This window comes from Ciconia boyciana, chromosome 5, assembly GCF_034638445.1.
Source record: "Ciconia boyciana chromosome 5, ASM3463844v1, whole genome shotgun sequence".
In the NCBI taxonomy this organism is placed as follows: Eukaryota; Metazoa; Chordata; class Aves; order Ciconiiformes; family Ciconiidae; genus Ciconia; species Ciconia boyciana.
The window spans coordinates 62,355,642-62,381,010 of record NC_132938.1 but is presented as its reverse complement, the minus strand read 5'-3'; positions in this window follow the sequence as shown (position 1 = coordinate 62,381,010).

Below are 25,369 nucleotides of genomic sequence, written 5' to 3'. Positions count from 1 at the left end.
ATCCTGAAGACCCCTTAGGTCTGGAGATGCCCAAAGCAATCTGTTCTGTTGCTTATCCAGAACACTCAGGGGAACTTAGCTCTTGGGGACATTGTAACTGCTGTTGCAACCTTGACCTTTGCCAGCGGACACCCACAGCTTATTTTGTGCAATGAGGCAGGAAGGTGATACATTTTTGAGTACCGCTCACTTCTATAGACACTGATAAATACTTGTAGTGGTAACTGTAGAAAGATGTTTAATGCAAGGGGAGAAAACCTCAGTGTAAATCACTGTAGGTTTGCTGGTTTGAGTTGATTGTGTTCTCTTAGGTTGGCTGGGAATCTGGGCTTGTGTGCATGACTGCTGTACATACTTCTGAAGAATCACAGTCTTCACGAATAAGGTATTTTTCTAAAGTGTGGATGCAGGGTTTTAATTTTATTAGAGGTCACCCCCTCTTTCAGAAACTTCTGTTTCCAGCAGGGCAATTTCAGAAATGGGCTTATCTTGGATACAAGGTTTTGTCAATACTGTGCTTGTAGAGATGGCTGTGATGATGTAGGTCATACTTGTCCCCTCTGTTTTGCCATTCCACAGATTAATACAGTGTGCTCTGTACAGAATATGCAGGGGCTGTGTATATCATGCTAATAGACAGTGTTTGCAAAAGTTGTAATTCACATAGGCAGAGTCACAGCAATGAATTAGTGCCTTTGGCATTTGGGAAAAAAAGCCCATTTGAAATCCAGCTGCTTGCCAGCTGTGGCTATTCATAGCAATTATTACACTAGCTGCTTTTTTCACTCCAACTTTTCATTTAAAAAGTGTAATGAATGATTTTATTGCTGTCTTAAAAGTATATCTATAATCCATTCATCTTGTGATGAATGTGTCTATCTGATTCTCAACCTCTCTTTAATACTGTACAAAGCAGTGTTGCTTAGTTTAAAGTTTTCTTGGCACAAATGTGAGACAATCACATTTCTTAACAGCTTGAGTGACCTTAACTGTTCACTCCTTTACTTCTAAAATGTGAGTTTTAATGTGTATTTAATATGTAACTATTTCTTGTTAAGATTTTTTTTTTCCCCACCCTCTACATTTTTGCCATCCCTACCTTTCACTTGTCTTAGGTAGCAATATCTGGGGAATGACTGGGAATGCTTGGAGGTTTTGCTATACGGGCAGAATCTTGCTAATTCATTCTTTAAGGCACCCACTGTGGTTTTTGATGCTTAGGTGCATAAAGTAAGGCATCTGATGGCCTTATGGTCATGATGCTGTTGTTTTAAACCTGCTCACTCTGGCAGCTACAATAGCAGTGAGCACTTGACTGCAATGACACAACACTTGTCAGCTTGTATTCTGGTCCGTCCTGTTGTGGCACCATTGTTGTGGTACCTGAATTAGCTCAGAGCAGGTGATGGGAACAGTCACAGTCATTGCCATGCTGCTGGCAAGTCCAGAGCCTAGCAGAAGGACCAGCAAAGGCTTAAATGTCCTAGATGGACAAGGAGGGGGTTTAGATTCTTGAAGCATGTTTGTGGGACTGGGCATTAAACTCTCGGGTATTTCCTCATATAAATAGAGGCCATTTTCTGTCTTGTGTTTGTGTATTGGCTGTGATCACCCTTCTTGGCTGCCCTGTCCCAGCTTCACCCTCGGAAATTGGGACATTTGGGCATGTGACCTTGTTGTTCTAAGGCGATCAAATTCTTCATGGGCTGTACCTGTATTTGTCATCCTGTACTCTTCCATGCTGGCTCTGCTGTCCTCTGATTTTCATAAAAATTGTTGTTCTGTCTAACCCCTCTGGAAAAAAAAGTCAAGATACATTCTGAAAAAAACCAAGCCAGAGATGCCTCAGTCCTGAGGCCTGGCAACCTTGGTACAAAGCCCATGGCCTATTACTGGTTACCATATTTACTGAGCTACTGGGCTGCACTATGTAAGCAGTAGAGCTGGCTAGGCTCCAGCGAGGAACATGGTGGAGCAGGAGCTGGATTTTTTTTTCTGTAAATCCTCCTTTGGAGGGGCCTCCCTGATGTTGCCACCTGTATCAGAAGCCCAGCCTCCCAGCCTGGGTGTCTGAAAGGAAGGCTACAACAACCGCCCTCCAGGGACAGCTGAACTGCAATATTTTGGAGGTTGCCCTTGCTCCAAGAAAAACGAGCTGGAGGCTGTAGGACCTGGCTGGTAGGAGTTCATGCCTGAGAATGCTGGCTCTGATTTTGAAAAGCTCCTTTTTCATAATTGCCTACCTAAGTAATAAGAGAATTGCATCCATACGCAAGAGGTAATTGAAGGGGACAAGAGAAAATGGAGCTAAACAATTTATGACAGGGAAAGTTTGAGTTACAGGAAAGGGATCTTAATCACAGAAAGCCAAGCACAAAGCCTTGTGCAAGGGCACACATTTCTGAGGGCAGTGGGTAAGATTCAAAGCTGACCTGACAACTTGAGCCCTTGTATGCACTAGAAGATCTGGAAAAATATGGCATATATTCATTTTCACTCTCTTTGCTCCCTGATTTCCTTGTACCTAGAGCTGGACCTGTACAGAGTCTTTCTTTATGGTCTGGTATGTTGGGAGAAGTTTTTTTCCCTTCCTTTGTCTGTCTGTTTCTTTTTGATAGAAGAGTGTGAAGCACAAAGGGCATCTTCTGAGGCACCAAAAAAGAAAGTTGCTTGTCCTTGCTTCTTTATTTCCATTCATGACCAAAAGTATTTCTATGTCTGGAAATGACTCTCTTTACCACCAAGTGAAAGTACCAATCCAGGAACATCAAAGAGTTAAGTCTTAAGCAATGAGGAACACTGTGCCTCTCTCCAGTCTGGGTGACTTCATTTCCCTAAGGAACATAAGGGCAAGCAGTGTGTCAGCACTGTCCCTCAAATTACCTTGTTTTCTGTGAAATTTCTGGTAGGACTTGGACTAAGCAGAGTAAAAGGGACAGCTTCTGTATTACACAAGAGATCCCTAACTCTTTGTGTAACTACCTCCCACTGCATCAATCTTATCTTTAGCTTCTTTCTCCCCTTGCTTTCTGGATGTCACATTTTACTGTTGCGATATATTCAGTAAAGCAAGTTTCAAGCTTTCCAAAATGCCATCGTAACTGTATTCAATAACTTTCTTTTATCTATTACTAGCTAGGAAGAAGGAGAAATGGCCTGCTAAAGGTAGTATTAGGGATAAGAAACTGAGAAAGTAAAAGATAATTACTTGCATATGACTTAACAAAGAACTAATGGATTGGAAAAAGAGGTGCAAATGCTTTAAGTGTGTGAATACTACTAATACAAATAGCAGCTGCTTGAGTTCCTACTTGAGTTGAACTTGATGTACAGCAGTTGGAGTCATTAGCTACATGAAGAGTTACTTGCAGAGTTACTTATCACTCCTTCTGCAGTTCTTCTTTCAGTCTTTCTGTGTCCTTGGTGATATTGGACTCCATCCTGCACAGGCTTATGCATGCACTTAATTGTGGTGATGAGTGTGGGAGCTGCTTGCTTGAAGCTGAGCATGTGCACCAGTCTGTGGGGCATCAAGAGTAATGTGATATACATACTATGCATTCTGGAGTTGGTTAAAAAGCAGAAATAAATATTGATTTAATATATAATTTAATGAATTCCCACTCTCCTTATACTGTGTTTCAAAAACACACAGGTTACCTCTTCTCCAAAACTGGTTCCCAATGTGAATGGTATTTCTTGTCTTGAACTGAGATTCTCTAACCTTATTTAACATCCTTTTAAAAAAACCAAAAATTCTGTGTAAAACTTGAAGTAAGCTTTTATTTGTGAATTATTCTCTATTTTCTAAAGGGTTTCAAATGCCCAAGTTTTTCAAAGATGTTACCTGATTTTATGGATTTCGAATTTAGGGATACTTACAGAGCTTGATTTTTGCAGATAATTCTGGGTCTTGAGGGGCTAAATGTGACTAAAAATTCTGTCTCCTCCAGGCAGACATCTAAGTACCTTCATGCAGAGTCAGTAGGAGCAGCAGTGCAAATCTTTGTCTTTTGCGGTAAAATGTGCCTTGAATTTGACCGTGGTTTCAGCATGACGAGAGACTGCATGACCTGCTACATTTAGCAGACAATGGCAAGATTTGGAGTCAGCAATAAAACCTTATTGTTGCTTTTTCTATTCATGCTCACATCTACTCCTGTGCTTGCTTTCCTTTGTGATTGAGCAAGAGGCATCTGAACTCATCCCCTCATAATGCATCCATTGGATAAATACTTTCTGAAACAGTGACACAGCTCCCATAATACTATATTTACTAAAGTATTCCTCTCTGCCTGTCGATGGTGTGTTACGTGGTGGGTTGGACTCTCTTAGTAACTTTGAGAGAAAGGAGATGCATCCTTAAGGTCAGCTAAAATTTTTGCAGTTGGATGTTAGCGATTTCCTAAGTGTTGCTCAATTAGCAGATTTTCCAGAAGACGGGAACCCAGGCAGAAGTCTAGCTGGTGGGGTGACTTTCAGATGGACATGATACTGAATTAAACTTACTTCTAGTAGCTGTCTACTTAGATAGTGTTTTTAATAGATGATCCAGTATCCCTGACCAGAGCAGTACTTACTTTCCATGAAAAAAGGACCTATTATTCAGACTTTAGAAGGCCCATCAAAATGTTCCATTTCCTCAAGTGAAAATATTTTCCACTTTCTTATCCTTCAGTAAAAGCTTGAAACAATTCTATTAAAATAGGAAATTTCCCTTAAAAACTTCCAATTCCTTCAAAAATGCTTTTTGAAAAAGAGGTATCTGGAACAACTGAGCAATTTAACTTTTAATTTGTATTTAATATTTTATCCAGCTTCTCAAGAAGCAGGGGAAGATTTTAGGACCGAAATGAGAATTAGGTTTGCAAAGCCTCTCAGCTTTCACTGGAACTTGAATGTTACTGTCTTTGAACCTTTTAAATATCCTCTCATAACAAAGATGCTGACTAAGCATATTCTTTCAGCTTGATTGAGGGCCAGATTTTAGGGTCAGAGTTATTTTTTAATGGCTGTTTTAGCATTTTTGGTACTTTCCACTCTCATAGTTATTCAGAAGTGTGCATGAAATGGAAATTCATTTGAATATTTAACTTGCTTCCCTTTCCTATTACTTGCCGTGCTTTTTATAGGCTTAATTTTTCCTTCAGTATTTATGATACATTCTGTGTAACTTTAATTCTGACTAGTAGTTGTAACTGAGACTTAATGAAGTTTTTTTATGGTGAATATAGATGCATTCACATAAAACATTTTATTGTAACGTATTCCAAAACTAACCAGTGATATTAACTGCACTGTTAGCGATTCAAACAGCAAACTGAAGTTTTAGTTTGTATAGCCTTAGAATAAGTGCTAAGTAAATCATTGATAGGAAAAAAAAAAAAATAAAGTACCTGAAGTTTCATCCCATGGCTTATGTGGCAATATTTTTGGTTTTTTCCTATATTTCCATAGGAATATTTCCTATATTCAATTGAATATGTTCATAGATCTATGAATTTGTTAATAGATATTCTTTCCTGTATACACTTGAAGTTGTTCACAAATATTTTTAATGAATATTTCTAAGAGTATTTTCTTGATCAGCAAGTTTTTCTGAGCAGTTGATTGCAAATAATTGGCAATCAAAATGCAAGCTGTGCTGATTCATTTTTATTAGACACAACACTTATAACAAGGTATTGTTTCTCTCCCCAGATGGAGGTTGCAGTTCAGGAAAATATTAAAACAGAGATTTCAAAGGGACTTCAGAAAATACTTAAAGGTAAGTATGTTCCTCAGCACTTTACTGAGTCCAGAGTATAATGAGAGTAATTCTTTAAAGCAAGTTTCTGCTATGCATAGTTGTGTTTATGAGTTTTAAAATACACTTTCTATGTTCTATGATGTTAAATTAAAACTTGCTGCTTCCTTCACATCCCTGCCAGGAAATTCACTTGCCAGAAGTATCCATAGAGAGGGAGCAGAAAAAGAATGTGAATGTAACTACAGCAAATGCTGGTTTTATTTGAGTGAATAGTCAGGGGAATAGAAGGTGCAATTCCAGTCTAATTAGAGTCTAAACAATGTATGTCATCCATGGAACTAAAGGATTTAGAATAAAGGCTTTTTTATGTAGATTATCTAGCCACCCAAATATGGAATGAATTTGATCACTCTTTTGTTGTTTTTTTCCCTACAAATAGTCATACAAGACAAACAGATGTTTACAGTCTCAGGTTCTTCTGCTTCCCATCAGAACAAGACATTTTAAAAAGCAGTAGGATTGAATCAAATGTACATACACATATTGACAGATATGACCCTTCCATGCTGTGTGGTTTTGTCATGTAATTTAAGGAATGTAATCCACAGCACTGACAATGACAGTTGTCTAGTGACCTTGAAAGACAGTTTGTCATACACAGGGGCTCAGACCTCATTAAAATCTCATTCCCAGTCAGGGTCTGGTGATGGAGGGCTTGGTACAGGTAACGAAAGTTCACTGTAGGGTCAGAGCTTGAGGATGGGGATTGAATTTCTTCTGCCACCTGCCAGGGGATAGATCTACTGTGCAGGGTGTTGTGAAAAGACAAGGACATGTGGTGGATCTTTTTCCTGGACAGCACAGGGTAGGATCTGCCCAGGCTCAAGGCTGTGTTTATGTTTCTAACCAGTGGATTGGCGGTTCAGACTACCATCTCCAACTGAACTTGACAGCGACTTACCTCACTTCCATAAAGAAACTTCATTTAAAATATTTCTTAAAAGACTGATTTCAAGAATTGCACACACACACATGGTTTCAGCAAGCTTTAATGTAACTGATACCAGGTATTTAACTATATTAGAAATCTAGTCTTATTTTAAATGGTTTTCTTAGTTATCACCAGATAGTGAATTTTTGTTACCAAATGTCTGGTTATTATGTGTACACATAGTGTGTGAATGATACATATTTTCATAATAACTGGATATGTATTTACAGTAGTGTGAAGTTTCACTTGCAGAGTTTGAAATTGTAATCAACAAGCTGTTCCTTAATTTAGACAAAGCAACCATATCAAACACAAATATTAACCATTGTATCTCTCAGTGATACTTTAATGGAATAACAAGAGATTTAAAAGTAAATCACCAAAGCTATAAAACTAGTATATGCATGTCCCATGCTGATCGTAACACAGCTTGTTTACTAAGGAAAAGGGAAGTCTTGCTTACTTGGCAGAAAGCAAGGAAAAAAATAGTTTCTTTTTGTCATTTAACAGGTAAGTCTGTGCAGACTTTATAAGCACAAACACACCAAGTATATCAAAATACTGGTTTTGCTTTCCAATCAGTGTTACCTGACAGGAGTACAAGGGTGGATTTTGATTCATCATATAAAAAAACTTCAGACATACCTTCTTCAGTGCAAAGCATTGTTATTAGTTACACAAATAGCTGTCACTTGCAAAGATACCTAAATATGGATGGAGGTGAAACAGTGCAGGGACTTTACAGTTTGTTCTCTGCAACAACATGAAGAAGGGAGAAAAGCCAGTGAGAGTGACAGTGGTTTGTTGCTAGGAGAGGACTGGGAGGCAGTGGTCAGGACTCTCAGCTCTGCTACTGATCTGCTGCACACAGTTAGACATATCATTTTCTCTTTCTCTTTCATTTTGGTAAATCAGCCACAGCATCTTAGGGTCATAATGAGACAGTAAGCTCAGTTGGTCCCTGCAGGTGCCTTCTTAAATGGGTATCTAGGAAAGCAACCTTTCAGTGCAGTGTGGGGTAGGTGAGAGTTAATCTATGCTATCACCCTTCATTTTCTGCTTGTTCCTCCTGTGAAATACAACCCACATTTTGAATAGGAATGAAAAGACCATTGACTCTTCCCGGGTGTACTGGGTTTATTAACAAAGTGGTTCTGAATAATAGTTTTCTCTCCAGCCCTGAGGATAGGTAAGTTTTCTTCTTTGTTTTGCCCACAGCCTGTATTCCTACCTCCTGACAGTGGTCACAGCTGTCTATGCATCAGGGTAGAGTAACCCAATCTTTATTTCCAAGTCAGTAAATTCTGTGTACCTCAGGGGTGGTGCATGAATGTTGTCAGCTTATTGCAAACCCACCTCCCCAACTTACTCCCCTGCTTAGCTCCCTCTGCATCTATTTAGACCCCTCAGTGAGGCTGTGTGTGTTAAACTATGATGTGTTTAAAGAATAGGCATGTGTATTAAGAAAAGAAATTTTTAAGAAGCTTTTTTTTGGGGGGTGGAGGAGGGTTGGAGAGAGGAAGTGTTTTAAAGTTACCTGGAAAGTTAAAAGCTTTGTGGGACTTCATATGTACTGGGATGAGACTTCCCCTGAAAATATCAGGGGTTTAAGGAGCACAGTGTCTCTTGGATGTCCATCCCTGTAAACATGGTTGCCAGGGTTATTGGACATAAGCCAAGAGGTCTATAGTCCTTGTTTGCTTATGGTTGGTGCGTCAGGGATTGTTAATCTTTCCCATGGTTTTCACATATAGCAGTTTGTGACAGAAGGGCACAGATCCTCCAAATGGTGTCTTTTGGGGTCTCAGTAGCTATTGTGTCACAGCAGCCCAGAGCTCAGTATAGGCTAATTTCTCCTGGGAGCATTACAGACTGAATTTGTAAGCCTGTGTTGATTGTTGTTTCTGTGCTGCTCCCTTCGTATCACAGTACAATGCTGACCCAGGAGTTCGTAGCATGATGACATGTACTAGACCTTCAAACAGCATAATACACTCAGCAACTCTAGAAAGTGGTTGTTCAGCAGTGGCAAATGAAGTTGGTCAGTCAGTGACTCAGCTACACACTACAAATTGTCATTGCATTAATTGCCATTATCTCTGGAAACCTATCAACTTGCCCAGCAAATGGCTTTTGCAGAGGGCTTGGAAGGCCATCAAATTCAGCCTGTTTTAGACAGCTTTTGTAACTCACCTCGCTTAGGTCAACAGCAGGATTTGAACTGAGGAATTTCAGGGCATTTGTGAGCCATGAAAGGGCAAGGGTTGTTATTCTGAAGCAGAAAGAGAGTCATAAGCGACTCAGGTCAGCCAACCAGTTAGAGGAGGAGGGAGACCACTCTTTCCATGGTGTGGGCCACAAAATACAGAAGCTGTAAAGCAGTGGGAGATCAGTGTGAGACCTTTTCCCCCTTCACACCATGCCTTGCTGTCTCAAACTCCTTCCTCAGTCACAAAGGAGATGGCCCATAGTTAGAGGTCTGCAGAGGTCACCCCTCAACACCAGTCAGCCCTTTCACTCTTCAGCAGTCAGACTGGTATTTTGGCGAGGTGGACTTTATTTTTACATGTTTCACAGGCTAACCTCTATTAATGTATTAACCTGGCTGACCAGGTGGTGAAAGGCTCCATACTATGCAGAACTCCCTGAGAAGAGACTAATTTGAGTAGGACTACCTAGCTGGGGAGAGAAATGACAGAAAGGGGATTACAGGAGACTTTGAAATTGCGAGAAGTGTGAAGAGGATGAATGGGAATATTTAGCTTGTGGCTTCTTGCCAAGTGAGCGGGCATCAGGTTAAAGCAAATAAAAGGAAGACTTTCTCTACACCAGGTGTAATTAAGCTGTGCATGCAACTTGGTGCTTCGGGATGCTATGGAGTTGGTGTTAGAGAAGTTTGTTGTCAATCTATGACCAGTAAACATTGTGGTCCCCATGTAACCTCCTGCTGAGGAGGTTTTTAAACTGTGCATGGCCATTATTAGGAGAAATATCTCTCTTAAACACAGTCAGTGCTCTCATCTGCATTCCTGTGCTGGTTTTGGCTGGGATAGAGTTAATTTGCTTCATAGAAGCTGGTATGAGGCTATGTTTTGGATTTGTGCTGGAAACAGTGTTGATAATACAGAGATATTGTAGTTATTGCTGAGCAGTGCTTACACAGAGTTCAAGGGCTTTTCTGCTTCTCACACCACCCCACCAGTGAGTAGGCTGGGGGTGCACAAGAAGTTAGGAGGAGACACAGCTGGGACAGCTGACCCCAACTGACCAAAGGGCTATTCCATACCATATGATGTCATGCTCAGCATATAAAGCTGGGGAAGAAGAAGGAAGGGGGAGATGTTTGGAGTTGTGGTGTTTGTCTTCCCAAGTAACCATTATGCATGATGGAGCCCTGCTTTCCCGGAGATGGCTGAACACCTGCCTGCCCATGGGAAATAGTGAATGAATCCCTTGTTTTGCTTTGCTTGCGTGGGTGGCTTTTGCTTTACCTATGAACCTGTCTTTGTCTCAATCCACGAGTTTTCTCACTTTTACTCTTCTGATTCTCTCCCCCATCCCACCAGGGGGGAGTGAGTGAGCGGCTGTGTGGTGCTTAGTTGCTGGCTGGGGTTAAACCATGACAATTTCTAAGCATCAGTACTGGCTGTTGTCAGACGTGGGATCTTGGGTAGAATGCTTGGTCTAAATCTATATAGTTACTTCCATGCTTTTAAGTAGTTTTTGGTCCATCTGTGAATTAAGACATAGGTTCTGCAGCTTGGTGCTTTGTAGCTTAAACCTGTCAATACAGAAATCTCTAATGGTGCTAACTTACTTCTCAGCCAGTAGACTGGCTGTAGGCTCATTGGTGAGGAGTGGGACAAGTGATTTAAAGTAAATCATCCTAGAACTGTCTTCTCTGATCTCCAATGTGTACATCCTGTTGCTATTGCAGCAGGATCTTTATGTGAAAATGAAAACACAGAATTTTATCTAAAGCTTTTGTTCTCCCAGAGTCCTTTAAAGCAGGTGTGATTTTATATTCACAACACAAAAACTTGATCCATTCAGTATTTCACTTGAGCACGTCATTTATTTTCAATCTCCCTCTGAGTAGAGAAAGGTACTACGATAATAAATGAAAACATAAATTCCTTTGAATTGCTGTTCCCTTGCTTTTTATATTGCTGCTGAGATTTCTGCTAGCCTTGGTTTCTCTTCCTGACCGCCTTTCAGTCTATCCAGTGACTTTTCTTAATGGTTCCAGTTGGCATTGAGAAGAGGAGAAAATCCTCTCTCAAATTCAAGGGGTTGATGAGGCTCTGCATCAGAATTTTTTCAAAACCGGGTTTACTTCAAACTCAAGATGATATTTCTGGCTAGAGATAGTAAGAGAAAGCAGGCCCCTCTGCATAGCTAATTAGTTAGCATTCTTGCCCACAGCTGCCAGACATAAAGATCTGCTTAACGTAATTGGGAACAGGGACTTGAATTTTTTTTGAGCTTTATTGCAGTCTCTCTTGCTGGGTTTCTTCATGGACACAATGGATACTTAAACATTGATAGGGAAAAACTGACTGATTCAATAGCTTGTGGGCATTCAGCAGGACTGCATTCAGCTGCATTTGTAGTCCTGTGCGGTTTTTTCTTTGTCTCTCATATCCCAGGTAATTCCTTTTGGCTGTTTTGGAAAAGTGTGTTCAGCTTGCATGTTGCTTCACAATTTTTCCATTAAAGTTCTTGATATCCTCCTGTTTGTGAAACAGAACCAAATGTCAGAGCCTCAGTGTTTGTGATTAGATAGTTTTGGTTTTCCAGACAGGCCAGCCAGTGACATAGAAATGCTGGCAGCATGAAGCAATTGTTGTGACACAGCTTGTCAGGAAAGTAAATCTGAGCCTTGGGCTTTCACCACTTTGGGCTCCTGGTGACAGGTGTCCAAGTGGCCACTGCCTGACTGGTATGCTTGTATCCATAGAACCTCACACCACTAACTCACAGCAAAGAGGCTTGACATCCAGTGAGTACCTGTACAAGACTAGCAGAGAGCAAAGGCCTTTCAGACATGATCAGATGCTGTTACATCTCTTCTGGTTTTACCATTGCTATTCCAGTGATCAGTTCTTTATTCTAGACAATGCAGATGGTGTATTGTAGTCATAGCTGTTAGTGCTACTACGAGAAGGAAGAGCCAGCCTTAAATATTTGGTGTCTAGCTCTTTCAGTGGGCAGTGCACAGTTGACAATTTCCTTTTTAATCTCCTTTAATACAGTAACATAACCATGTTTACTGTAGGTACTGAATGAGAAAGCTTGACTACTGATAGAGAAGTGCCTCTGATAACTGCCAACAATGTTACGTTGCTGTAATCCACAGTATGGCAAGCGAGGTAAACAGGCTTGTGCCATTGCTTATGAGGCAAGAGGGAAATAATGCTTTTAGTAAGTGTCTTTTTGGGAAGCTCTGTTAAGATTCATCAAGCAATTTTTTAGATAAATGACTGTCGTCTTGCCATTTGAACTACATAGAGTGAATCAAATGACCGTGTGTTATCCTTATCTTGCAAAGCTGAGTCAGTAATGTTGAGTGCAAGAAGTGTGAGTCTTTGCAAGTCTTAGGAGATACATTAGAAGTCATTAGAGCAAAAGGTGGTATTCTGAATTAAGGGATGGAGCTGCATGCTCTTTATTTCTTAGCTGAAGTTTCTGAAGTATTTTTCCTAGTCAATGATACTCTTTATACAACCGAGGTGCCCCTTGAGGGACAGCTCGCAGTTGTAAATTCTGCTTATAAATTTTAATTAACCTTTATTTCAATAGATGCTGATTTCTACTAGGTCAACATATACTTAGGGAACAGTAAGAGGCCTCTATACAGTATGCTGCCTTATGCAGTACTTTTGATTAAGCACGTAATTTCAATTACTGTCGATCTGGCTTTATCAAAAAGCTCTTCTAAGTGTTTATATTTTTTTTCAGCTTGCAGATGCCAGCAAAGTAGCACTGGAATTTTCATACCACACAATATTACCTGCAGAAAAGCACCACCATAAAAAAGAAGGGAGACAGCAATGTGTACACCAAGGGCCAGATTTAAAACAGGAAAGTATCTACATGTCTTATAGGCATGTAAATTCTTCTCAGGGTCTGAGCCAAACTCCCTAAGTCTTTTTAAAAGCCATTGGCTCCTTAAGGCCGATTTTTAGCAATATTTTTAAGAGAGCATTGGAGGACTGTGAACTTTGGTCAATCCAGTATTACGCACTTCAAGATACAGATATCTAGCTAGTCAGATTTTCAGAGGATTTTCATAATATTAGGTACTTAGGCATTTTTCAAAATTCTGCTACTGTCTGTATCTGCATCTTTAAGCTGTTAAATACTTCCATAAATCCAGTCCTAACATCTTCAGGCTGCATCTGAATGTTAGACTTCAGCATTAAAATTTTCCTGGTGAAACTAAATAAATGTCCTACTTCTCAGATGTCAGCAGGAGCTAGACAGAACTTCTGAAGGTCAGATTTTGATTACTAATGTGCTTAGCTCCCTGAGGTTTGTTATTTGAGGTTTGTTACTAAGTTTGTCTTGAATAAAACTTGCCTGCTTTGATGTGCTGCTCGTTACTAACATGGTAGAAATGGTAAGGCACAGTTAATAGAGCAGTTCTGGTTTCTCCTCTTGGGAGGGTGCTACACAGCATTGTTCAGAGGCTGGACAATCATGGCTCTTTCCTCAGCACTGAGCAGGAAGGGTGGGCCTAGATACCTGCCCTGAGCAAAGGGTTTGGAGCAGTGGGTTTTGGAAGGCAGGAAGCCCCTGGGCATGTGCCCTAAGCATGGTGGTGAGGGGAAACAGATGAACCCGTCTTTGATTGTCCTGTGTTGCCAAGCTCATAGGCTGCGGTATGCAGCTCCTTCCTGAACAATCTGACTGTTGCAGAAAGCACATGGAGGCATCTAACCTGGCCTGGCCAGGCAGCTTAGCTCCCAGTAATTGCCTCTGTACTCTCCTTGGAGCACAGGGCAGCTCCTAGTTTCACAGCAGCTTAGCCAAGTTAACCAACAGCTGTCACAATCCTACTGCTGCAAAATGGCTTGAGGAGTTTTTTATCTCTTTTTGTCTTTTTTCTTATTTGATGCTCTGAAACAGCTCTGTCAGCACAAAGGAGTGTGCAAGGGCATGCTTCTGTGGGGAGCGAGGACAAAGATGAGGGTGCGACCATGGCTGTCAGTAATTAAGACAGTTTGTGCTGCTTGGCTTCACACTTGGCTTCAGTTTGCGTAGTTACAACATGGGATATAACCCTGCATCGGTACCCCAGGTTGCTGATGGCAAGGAGGTGCAGTGGACCCAAATCCCACATTGGGTAGGGGGAGAGCAGGGAATGGGCCCATGTGTTCAGGAGTCTTTCATCTCTGCCCACTTCCTGTTTTGTAGGCATCAGCTGAGGATGACTACAAGACTGGGAGGCATATATGTGTTATGGTGATAGAGGCATGAGTTTTGGGTGTGTGTTAAACTTTTGGAGAAAAAATATGTGGCTTCTCTTCTTCCTGATAGTGTGAGTGTGGTGATAAGCCCCAAGGGGTCATACCATTCTCTGACAGCAGCATCCAAGATCCTCCCTCTGCTCTGAGGGCATTTCATTTCAGAGATATAAGGATAGTAATAAAAGCTTCCTCCCCACCCTCCTCCCAAAGCAATTCCTCAGCTCATAGCTGCCTGTCCAAAGCTACGTCAGTAATACTCCAGTATTCAGCCCAATAAAAATTTTGTCAAGGAAGCATAAAGTTTCTGTCAGATCTTTTCCATTAAAAATAATTTTTATAGCAGCGAGCTGTAACAAGCACGCAGCTATGGAGTGAAAGTGTGAAATGATGAGAAATTTGGACAGTGTTATCATCCAATGGGGACTCAGTGGCAGGCCACTTAGAATGCCTCCTGTGTATGGAGCGTGACAACCAGAATATTTTTCACAACAGATTATAATGTAAGAAATTTATTACAGATCTCAGAGGGGAATAGCCCACACCACTGATTCTAGTCCTCCCTCCCAGATATATTACTCAGATAATATAAAGTCATAACTCCTTGTAAATTATTTATGAGCCTGTCCCACCTTAGATTAAAAAATATTTCTGCTGGAGACTTGCATGGTTAATATCTGTAGCCTTGTGTTTGATTTGCTGAAATGCACAGTTATTTCTGTAGTCAATGGGAGGTGTATAGCATTTGCTTTGTCTGGTAACTACACTGCCGTAGCTGGCTGTGAACTGATTGGTTGCACAACATGCAACCATGACCAGAACATGTAGATCTAATCGTAGAAAGCTACTGTAGCCCAGATGGGGTAAATTTGTTCAGTGAAAGAACTTGCATTGTGGTTGCTGACTAAAATGAATCTGATTCATAGGATACCTCTGTTTAATCTTTCATGATGGATCATGACACCAAGAGCATCGTGACATGAACCAAACTTGACATTCATCAGATTAATTCCTCATTTTCTATCCAGAAGTCAGTAATGTTGATAATTTGCAACATATTTGTAGCAGATAGTAATGCCTGTGTAACAGATAATATATGTCAACTAGCAGTTCTGTAGGTGATAATGTATTCATGAAACAGCACACTAGTCAAAAAGTGACTTAAGAATATAAGTAGTCTGAGATAGTGGCTTCCATTGTGAATGCAGAGGGTTACCACAAATGATGTGTGAGTTAATTTAACAATAAGGAGTGCATTCTGATCTGCACCAAAGTTTAAGCTGTTGTAGACCAACAAAAAATGCTGGAAAAGTAGCAGATTTTTACAGTTATAAAAATGAAAAGTTTATGGGCAGTGCAGAATTAATGATGGAAGACTTACGTGACCATGTGCTTCAAGGTTAAAAAAATTATATGGGATAAGAAGGAGGGTTTTTAACAGAAGATAAATTTAGCCACACCTGTCTGCAGTAGTATTCCTTCACTTTCCTCTGAGCATCTTGGGACTAGTCATTATCAGACACAAGATGGTGGGCTTGAGGGCACACTGGTCTTACCCAATCTGTTGTTTCTTCTGTAAGCTACTTTCAAACAGCTTTATGCCTTATTTATTAATCATAGGTTATAAGGAGGGGACCAGAATGTCAAGGCAGACCAACACCTCATTTATCAACATGCTCTCCTAGGGTCCCTCTTTCTTCTTATTGCAAGAAAATAGCTGCAAAAGTTCATCCCTTCCATTTTCAGTGAAGCTTCATGGGTGTACTGACTTGGTAGCTCGAGTTGTTCCAAGGAGCAATGTGTACCCTCATGAGCAGCAGTGGTGCGGTGGTACCAGTGCTGCAGAGCTGAGCAATGATTACAAGGCTTATTACCTCTCCTGTGAAAGAAAGTAATGCTGTGAAAATCATGTCAATGGTGTACAGGTAAGCAAAGAGTAAAATTAATAAATCAAAGCTTTCATCTCCAGCAAGGTTTTGCTTTTACTTCTGTGGTAACTCGTAAGCCATAATATAATTTGTTTGGAAAAGTGAAAGAAAATGATAAATCAAAGACCTGTCCCAGATTGAAAGTGAGGAATGTCACTACAGTCCAAACCATCACTGCATGTGCCTTCTTGGTGACTCGATAGCTAGCAGCTAGCTAGACTCTTTTCACATCCTGTGGGCTCATTTTCCTGTGACATCAGAACCTACCCCTTTCTGTGCTGCAACAGTCTATCATTTGTTGTCACATGCCAGGTTACAGGACCCTAAAAGCCCCACTGCTACTGAGGTGCTGACGGGACAAAGCAATGCCTGAGTAAGGTGTGTGTTTCTGGGACTGGCACGTTGTATCAATTCACTTGCCCAAATGGTGACCTGTGACCTAATTAGTGGTAGATTTTACTGGGTTAAAAAGCAGTGCTACCAAAACCTCCTCCTGTGTATGATTTAAGATTCTTCATTGTGGTGTGGACGAAGAAAATAAGTATCCTAAGTGACTTGCAATAACAGTGACATTAAAGGAAGAAGCGATAAAGCAAGATGTGGGTAACTGCACACACCTTAAGCTGAACAGAGTTACAGGTTGGAGGAGGTTATCTGGTTGGAGGAGTTAGCTTGTGTGGCAGAATGCTTAGGAGGCAGTGGCTGACATAAGTCTCTTTGGCATGGTTCATTATAGAGGGATTATTTCTTGGTTAGGCCTGATACAGCTATGTATATTCTGTGTCAGCCTGTGCATACTTGATACAAAATGTAGGATATACGAATAATATCCCAGGTAGGAGATGTTTAACAGTGAAATAGGCCAATGAGTTACGTAAATAAAGAAAATTAAATTTTTATTCGGACAAGTTGAATTGTTACTGTTTTGTTAGTCAACTACAGAGGAAAGTGACTAGTTCAATATAGGGGTACTTTTTACTTGAGGAAAGGAAACCTTGTTCACTTTAATTAGAAAGAATGGAAAGACTATCCTGTGAATTAGAAGGGGATAAAACGAATGCAGTCTGTATCCCTAAAACTATCTTGATCCCTTAGGGAAGAAGAGAGGAGAGATTGAGTAGGAGGGCTACAGTGCTCCCATAAGAGGGGTCTATTTAAGAGAGCTCCTTCTAGGTATTACCCAAAGCATAATGTAGTCACATGTGAGGACATATGTCTGGCAGGCCAGCTGTCTGGGCAGGACAACAAATCAGTTGTTAAGGGAGAAAGAAACTCTTTTGATTTAATCACAGTATAAGAAGGTTGAATATGGTCATTCTTTCATCACTGATGTCCTTTACAATTGTCTAGTTGAGTTTAGTGCAACTCTGACTGGACAAGACATTTCTCTTGGCTTTGCCAGAACTATAAAAGGGTCCATCCACAAGCATACAGCACTCCAGCAGTCCCCCTTTTCACTTATAAAGGCCAGGTGGAATCAGGTCAGGGAGTGAGAGGAAGCAGAAATGTCTCTCTAATGTGCTCTCAGGATATCATGGTGCTTGCTTAAGACTGCTTGGCAAGGACATTAGACCAGAACGAACGTTCAAGTCATGTTGTTAGGACATAAGCATCCATCTGTGCTTTTCCTCAATCAGGTCAGTACACTTACTGCTGAAAGTGGGGCTGAGGCCTCAAACTAGAAAGAAATTGTTTTTCGTGCCCTCTTCCAAAGGAAGGTTTGAACAAAAGACTTTATTTTTACTGTAAATTGTGTTGTTTGATTTTACATCCTGATCTGTTGATGATTTCATCACTTGAACTTCTTGATTTATTGGTTTGATCTTAATCATGACCTTAATGTGATCATCACATTGTTCCATCTTTAATTACCTTGGTAAAATTGTAGTATATTAGCTCAGTGATGTGCTAATTTAAGTGCCTCTCTGCTTGCTCATCCTCTTCAAGAAAATTCATTTTAAAAAGTCAACATAACAGGTTTCATCTGTCAAATTTTGTAGCATGGACGTTGCATTCATTGGGTACCAATCTTCTTTACCTTCAGTAAAGAAGATTGCAAGTCAGTAGTTTCTGAGACCAGCTTAATACCCAGCTCTCTTGGCCTGACCTACTAAGAGAAAAAGTATCTCTGCACCAGAAACTGTAGAGTGGAACAAGAAAAATAAGCCATTCATTAAAAAGATTTAGCAAACAGAACACCTGCAGAACTGCCCATGTGGGGTGACTTGTATGGATTTAGGACCCTGTCCTATAGCCAGTGAAGGCAAGCAATAGGACCATTTCAGTGAATAATTTACAAGGCTTCAGAAATAAAGACCTAGTTCATTGTGTTCCTACAAGCAACATACAGGTCTTATCCCACCTGTATGTTTCTTCCATTATGGGCAGAGTCCCAGAGGAGGATTTGTAGCAGACATTGCCTATACCCCCAGATTCCTTCTCTTGTCTGAAGCTTCTTGACTAAAGCTGCACCGCTGCTGCCACAGCAGCATAGATGGGTCAGCTGTGGGTGGTAGGACAGCCCCCTCTCAGCTTGCTGCTGCTGAGAAAATGGGGGGAAGGAGGAGAAAGAGGATACTGCTTGGCAGCAGGAGGCAGAAGATGATGCTATTGAGGGGATGAAGGTACTTATGCCTTAGGGGTGGCTCCTTAGCCCAAAAACTGGATCCCAAAAACTGGATGCAGCCAGCTTCACCAATGAGGTGCATTTTCTCAGTAACCTGTTCTACCCATGTGTGCTGCTAATCAATCTGACGCTGCCCAGAAGTCTATACAAGTTACTCTGCTTTCTGGTACATAAGACAGCTCAGTTATATCTGGCACGGGTATCTCTACAGCCAAAGAATGTTTGAGAGGGGCCTTATGAAGCCATGAAAAGCCACTTAGTTGAATGCACAAACCCACAAATACAAGTGCACAACCATGCATCTGCTTTACAATTGCAATTGATAGCCTGCCGGCATCAGCCTTTTCAAACGGATGTGGAATGAGAGGCATCACTGCTCTTTCACAAATGGACACTAAGGCCACTCAATAGCAAGTAAGAGGTGAAAAGCAACTCTTAGAGAAAATACAGTTGAAACTGCTCCAGAATTTAACGTTTGACCAACCACTTCTGTAGTGATTGTGCGTACAGTATTTCAGCTTGCACCGCTGCAAAAGCAGTTGCGAAATACACCTGGGTTTTGTGCTCTCTTGTGCTTGCAAACTCCCCGCCCTAACATATACCTCAAAGACTGGGCAACACAGTTACAGGGGAGAAAGTAGTAGCTTATCCAGAAATGGGCGCTGAAATCTGAAGTTCTAGTTTGAACACTAGAAGCAGTTTTCTTTGTATTTGTTAGCTCTTTGTATTTTCAACAGCAGCATGGTCCACTGCAAGGATTTATAGTGGTGTTCCATTAATATTTGTCTTTTCCTGTAAACCAAGCTCAAGCATTTCTATGCTTATGGGTAGCTACAGAGGTTTTAATTTTTTTTTTTTTTAATGAGCTCACATTTATATGTAAAAACATTGTCTGAATTTTTGGATGATCACTTTTTATGCTCATGCTTATGGGAAAATGCATGTGCTAAAATAACTTTCAGGCTTTATACTAAAATACCTGTGGAGATTATGTAACTGACAGTGTGTGTTGTGCGTATTTTCTATGCAAGTTTTCCACACTTCTTGATTTTCATAACTTATTTTGGATTCCTTGATATTGGTGACTAGCTTTCTTGCAGTATGGTACCTAAAAGTAGAAACAGTGCTAAAACTAGTGTGGAGCAGGGGAGGAGGATGAGGTTTTGTACCATATAGACTTGCCTCCTTTTTCTATGTCTTAGACATTTGCCTTTTCACAACAGCATTTTGCTGTTGACATGCTCAGCTTGTGATCTAATCTGTGCTTATTAAAGGGCATTTTACACATGCACAGAAGGCAGACTGAGGGAGGGGGAGAGCCTTTGCCAGTACTTAGAATTTGAAGTTATTTACCCAAAGTGGAATTTGTGTACAGCAGTCACTCTCCAGGCCAGAGTTTGAATCAGTCACTCCAACCATAAATCATATATTCATAGGAGTGGAAAATTCGAATAGGCACCTGCTGTCTAATGGAAAATGTTTTTCGTTCCTGCTCTAAACAACATTGTTTGTAGCTTTCCACCAACTTGGAGTGAATAAGCTCAAGCTCTATTAAAGCCTTAGCAGAATTTGAGTAACTCCAAGTGGGTTAGATTTTTGTTAAACTTCGTTTGAATGTTTATGCATTTTTTTCTGCTGTATTAAGTAGAACATTTAATGGATTTTGATTGGTAATGCAGCCTGAAGCCTCATTACTTGAAAGCTTTATAGCTACCAGAAGTATGTGTTTTCAGGCTATGATGGAGAAAAATGAGCTTTCTGGTTGGAGGCTGGTGTTTCCAAATTGACAGATCAATAAATTGTCTCATCTTTTTACGACAGACCTGGAATTTCAGCTCTGTGTGCCCTGAGTTGTGTTTTGTGGATAATACTCCTTAAAGGAGAACTTAACTGTTGTAATTGATGAGATGCGGCTTTCAGTCTGCTATTGGGCACCTCAGTTTGGGCAGGACATCAAAGTGAGGCTATTTATTGGGATAAACAAAAAAGCACCAACGTGTGCAAATTGTCACCCCCTCTTGCTTCTGGGTGTCTAGTTTATATTCATTCTAGTGGAGGCACTCTTGTGTCCTATTTTCCAAGAGCCTGCTTTCATTCTTTTTTCTTTTTTTTTTCCCTCCTGTCCTACATACTTAACATGAAAGTCATTTAAAGCGTGATAGTTTAGCAAAGTGGGATCAAAGTGAAGGAGGATCATTTGCTACTTTCTAACCAAAAGGAGAAAGGTGTTGTAAGCAAACAAGTGAGATGCCACAGGAGTGCTGCTTTCAGAGGAAATGCCTTCTGTTTGAAGGCATCCAGTGGTGCCCATAGCCAAGGCTGCCTCTTGGGAGGGAAGAAGTGGTCTTAATTAGGATGATGACAGCAAGAATATAATAATGTTGCAGATACAGTGTCTCTGTGACTTAAAATTGCTATGAAGTTGCCCTTCAATGGTGTGCTGAGTGTCTGAGAAAAGCCTTAATAGAACTGACTGATTGTGTTAAAGAGAATGACTGCTGCAAAGCTAATTTTTTTTCTTTTACTGAACAACTTGGGCTTTGTGTCATGTTTTCAAAAGCATCAGTTACCTGTTTTGCTCTGAATCTGTGTGACAGAACTGAAAGCTGCTTGTAATTTGTGCTTGTGCATTGGTACAGTGAGAAAGTGCCTTGCCAAGATATTGCACCACTGGTGTGTAGGGACTGGGTTCCTGCTGAGGAGAGCTGGAGGTCCTCAGGATGTACTGGAGTTGTCTGATGACGATGTGTAATTCAAAACTTACGGCGCGCTGCTTTGCTCTTAGAAGCAAGAATTTCTTCAGGTGTGTTTCATGTCTAGGAGAGGGTTATTCTGCAAGTTGCCACCTTCTCCCTAGAACAGTAATTGGGCAACTTCTTCCTCAAGCCCAACCTGCCCAACCTTCTGTTTGTCTCCAAGGCAGAATAGTCCTGCATCAGTCCTGTGCAGCTGATGAAGATGTAAGGGGGTGGGTGGCTGGTAAGCAGGGCATTAAGCCTCCTGTCTGTGCCTAGGCAGGAGTTGCAGATGGACAGGGTATGCATCAACCAGCACAGCTTAGGTCAGTATGGAGAGGAGCTGAGATATACTCGTGTATGGAGCAAACGGTCTAGGGACAGAGCTGGGTGTCTTCTGTCAACAAAATGTCTGCTTTTCTACAGAGCAAATAGAAAAAGCTGGAGGCTCTATATTTACTGCAGAAATCGTGCATGGCTCTTAAGTGTGTGTAGGTCATTAACAGAGTGCCATCTACTGGCACAAGGTGCCTTTATTGTTTGCATCTGTAAGACCGATTAAACGTGCTGCAGCTCACATCGAATGGCTTCCAGGTGAGCCCTGAATGCAAAGTGCCAGCCTAGCTGTAACTCTTCAGCTGGCCACAGCTTTTATTCCTCTTCCAGCCCTTACAAAGTCTGTGGAAATCCCCACATGCTCTCTGTGGCAGAGCTCATGGACTAGAGCCACTTCCTGCTACTTGAATGGATCACTGGGTTGCCTGGACAAAACATGTCAATGGATACTGTTGAGAGATTCTGTTTAAGTGGTATGGTATCTCACAGAAGGGTGTACACACCTAGCTAGTTTCTGCCAGAAGTACTGCATGTGCTGTCTCTTTTCCACATGTCCTCAGGTGTCAGGTAGCCTCCCTTGGGTCTTTATATACTCAGGTGGAGAAGCTGGGAAATCAGTTGCAGCTCTAAAGGAATGCATGGGGGGGGGTATTATTGTCATCTAATTTAATAAATGTATTTAATGAAATAGGAGCCATATTGGTGTAATCATCACCAAGAGGTCCCTCATTTGTTTATTTTTCATGCAGAGCAGATTTCTGTGCAGCATAGGTGCAGTTTCAAAAGATGGCAGGGGCAAAGCCTGAGTAGGATGCAGGTAGGTCTTCTAGCACTTGGGAAAGGCAGGGTATGATTGGGCAATTTGTCATCCAGAGTTACAGTAAAAAGTGGCTGCATCTATTTCATTCAGAAGAGAAGAGGAGGTAACTCGCATTTATTTTTGTGGAGGGTGGAACAGTGAACTTTTTAGTTGCTTGCATCAACAGATGAAAACTGAAGTCCTCTGACAGAGCTCTATAAGCAAAATTTGTCTTGCTTCTTCCCTTGATTAGGAGAAAGTAGTTTTTCTGCCTTGCAAAAATGTTTGACATTTAAAAGGATATATGAAAAAATCCATTCTGCAATAAAATAAAATGAGAGCTTTACAAAGTTTTTCACCAAGAATAAGAGTCACTAGGGTAGACTGGGGGACCTGTTCTGGTGATGGAAGCCCCAGGCTCAAGCCCTTATTAGAACAAGGAACTCGAACGCAGGCTTGGGCAGATGCCCGAGTCACATGATTATTCTTCAGTGGGGTCTTCCTCCCTCATGAGTTCAGTGTCCATCCACTCTACAGCAGGCCCTTGAGAATCATGTTGACAGCAGCACTCCTCACAAAAGAATTTGTCATTTTTTTTTCTGGGGAAATACATTTCCTAAAAGACTTCCATCTGTCTCGAGCACACACTTTATTTAAACACCCAAAATATTGAAATAAGAAGCTGTTCGCAGAACAATCGCCTTATCATAAAACACACCCTGCTAAGAACATGATTTCTGTTTCCATTTAATGTGAGGCAGTGCTCCTCATTATTCTCTCTGCACACTGAGCTTCATCTAAATCAAATTGAACTGAAAAGGACAATAGTGCCATTGATTTCTAGTACTAAAAATAATGCATAATAACCTCACTGTACTGTCAAATCTGTTCAGTGAATGAAATTGCTATCACAGAAGATGTATCATTATTCATCAACTTTATTATCCTTACCAAGCAGGCTGGTATCTTCATTCAGGTCATTTCTATGGAACTTGACTTGAGCAAGAAGTGACAACATGATCTGTGCTTCTTGGTTACCCATACATATCCAGAAGGTGTTCAAACATCTTTATCCACATGAGGAGAGCATGGAGGTGCCTCCCTGCTGAATGTGTTACTGAGGCCGATAGGTATGGAAAACTGCAGTTTAGCCGAGAGTAAGACTAGGTAAGAGGGCCCTTATAAGAAAGCATGCACGTGTGTTTGAATGTTTTAAATCTGCGCGCAACTGTGCCAGGAGCAAAGATTCCTGAATTAGAAAATATGTAATAAGAAGATTAAAAGCACAACTAATTTGCCATATGCTGTCAACTAGGATATAAGCTTTGTTCTTTTTTTAAATGAGTGCTGCAGAGGAAACCCTACAGTACAGGGTTCCAAGAGTCAGGTTTCGGGACAGGCAGTTGCAGTTGTGTTGGAGGCTCAGCTGGCATAAACTGGCTTGGGTTCACAGATGGCATCTCTCTGAAATGTGCTATGACATGGCTTGATGCACGGGTACATGCTGGTGATAACTATTTTTAGATGATAACTGCCTAGTTTGGGGGGGGCTTTTAGCAGTCTTGGAGCCAGTAAGGGCAGTCCATGGCATCAGCAATGTAAAAATTGTGACAGCGTGACACACAGGGAAAGTACTGGCAGGCTCAGGACAGGTTCTGGTCAGAGAGAACCACCAGGAAGTACTGACACCAACAGCAGGGTTGTGGGGGTTTGTGGGGGTTTTTGTTGATTTTAAAAAAAAAAACAAAACCAACCAACCAAACAAAAAAAACCCAAAACAACCCCTCAATTCTTCTCTTCCCACACACACTTTCATTTTTTCTGAACTGCTGAGTAATTTGGGTTGGGATACATTTCTTCTCTGTGTATTTGTGAAGTGTCAAGTGTTCATTATGAAGAGTTCTTGATCTTATGTGCCTCTGTAGCCTGTGCTTTGTAACAGTTCCACCACTTGCAGCTGAAATCCAAAACTGCTCTCCTCCTTCTGGTTTTGATTTGTTGGTGTTTGCATCTGCACTTCCAGGGGCTGGCTGGGACCTTCTGCAGAAGGGTAAAAGTGCTGTGAGTGGGACATATTTCACTGGTTTCCCAGTCTGTTTGCTAATAAGAAATACTGACACTTTCACAAGAAAGCTCGTTCACGCGGTCATCTCAGCTTACCTTGTAAGTTCAGGCTGACTGCAAGGTTCAAGGAAAGGTTTAACTGAATCCAGCCTTCAAACTTACTTTAAGCTGACTGGTGAGGAATTTTACACAAGGTTGAAGCTCAATTACTCTGTGTGTAGGTATCTGAAAATTGAGGAAAAAAATTTGTTCCTTTTGTGTGAGGTGCCCAAGGACTTTCCCACTAAACCTCATATTTCTGCTTCCCACCTCTTAGACCATGCAGATTCTTGCTAGAACATGGCGTACATTTCTGACATAAAAGCCACTCATTTCTGTTATGGTCTTCTTCCTCCTCTTCATCCTACTTGGACTTACATGGGGAGGAGGAGCATGTGAGTAAGAAAGAGTGGGAGGGACTGGCATAACCCTGGGAGGTTTGCACATGGTGAAGCTTAGCTGGTGATGATGGTGGGGCTGAGGACCAAAAGCTTTTGCCATTAGCAAGGCCTTTTGAAGCAGGGAACCTCTGTTAGATGGCATTGCAAAACGATAGGAGCTCTTGGAAAGGTAGCAGAGGTTTAGCTAAATGGAAGGTCTAGGTGGTGCACAGCCCATTTAGAGGGCTGCTCT